Source organism: Dreissena polymorpha, chromosome 15 (assembly GCF_020536995.1).
Source record: "Dreissena polymorpha isolate Duluth1 chromosome 15, UMN_Dpol_1.0, whole genome shotgun sequence".
Classification (NCBI taxonomy): domain Eukaryota; kingdom Metazoa; phylum Mollusca; class Bivalvia; order Myida; family Dreissenidae; genus Dreissena; species Dreissena polymorpha.
The window spans coordinates 53743853-53745386 of NC_068369.1; the positions used below are offsets into that span (position 1 = coordinate 53743853).

Below are 1534 nucleotides of genomic sequence, written 5' to 3' on the forward strand. Positions count from 1 at the left end.
TATCGGATAGTATAACAAATGATCATTCCGGGATAGTGGCATGGAACGCGTCGGAGATTAATATGATCATTTGTTATTATAATAGAAATGTTTATCCATGAATGCTAAATATGGCAAACCGTTTATTTCTGTCAAACGTATTGGTAGAAACCATGTATTCGTATAGTGCAAACCATAAATACATAAAACATGTGGACCATTTGTACATCTAATGAACAAATACTTTTACCGTTTGTGAACACATTGGTACTTGCAAGTAGTGTCAAGATTTTAAAACAGCTACGCCATGTAAAAAAATGTCACACGCAGGCTTAATCGATCTCGATCTGCACTTTAAGACCTTTGCTTATTATACGATTGGGTTGAAGATGGTCGTTTAAGGTAGCGCACCTCTAATGGGCACATATCCAAATATAATCTAATTAATTATTTTCTTAATCAGCATCATTTCACTGTACTACATGCAAATTTGTAGGTAGGCTTTCCATGTTTTGTACAAAAATATACCGTTTTTTTCAAAACCACCCTACGCTCAGCTTTTGTACAGTTTATTTTCACCCCTGGGGTATATAAAAGTTCCATAATTCATTCAAATTTCCAAATATGGGCATGCTGTTGGTGTGTATAGATGCAGTAAAGGTGTTTAAAATTTAAACAAGATGAAATAAGTATTCTTTTACAGACATTTATTTTTTACAAATTTTTATCTATGGAAGAGCGCCATGAAATGTAAGTGATTTCAGCCAAGTAAAAATGAGTCGGTTAAAAACAAAGTGTCATAAAATTCAAAATAGTATCATTTAAGTTATATTTTAAACATAGTTTTTATAGAAACACTATATACAGCAAAAATACCAAGAAATAGACAGATTTACCGTTTACGTTTTGAAATAAAAACAAAAATGCAACATGCATCATTCGTATTTTCAGCAGTAAATCACCCAATTTAGCCATAACGTTGTTTTAATTTTAAAAATTGAAGGATGTGCATAAAAATTTCAACATATTAAACAAAAAACATAGCATATATGCTACATTAAATCAAATTACGTTAGAAAAGAAATAGAACGTGTCGCAAAAAGTATGCGATGTCGGCAGGATTCGAACCTGCGCGGGCAGATCCCAACAGATTTGTAGTCCATCGCCTTAACCAATTAGGCCACGACAACTTCAAATATATGTAATCTTAAATTAGATATTCATAAGTAAACAGGTAAAAAGGCTCGCCAATCTTTGAAGAAATCGCGAAATCGAATTTTTTAGATGATTTTTGGATCAAAGTCAATATTTATTGTGAAAATAATGTATTCTAAAGGAATTACGTAAACATATAACAAAATTCGAACTTTGAAAAAAATAAAATGCATCTCTCGGAAATAACCGATCATTGAAGATCGGCAATGATCGTAAAATAAATCGCGGGAAATCATTAGAGGTGCGCTACCTTAATTCATAAACTTAGAAGACACGGTCAGTCTTTTTCAAGCAAAGCTTTGCCCAAGTTGTACACGATAGTTAATGTTTCTTAGCTAAA

At 32.1% G+C, this 1534-nt stretch overlaps 1 non-coding gene across 1 annotated transcript; it reads right to left on the reverse strand.

Annotated features, from left to right (window-relative positions):
• Window positions 1-1086: 1086 nt before the first annotated feature.
• On the reverse strand, window positions 1087-1169 carry Trnac-aca (transfer RNA cysteine (anticodon ACA)). The gene has a single exon. It is a non-coding gene; the product is annotated as a tRNA-Cys (tRNA).
• Between the last annotated feature and the right edge of the window lie 365 nt (window positions 1170-1534).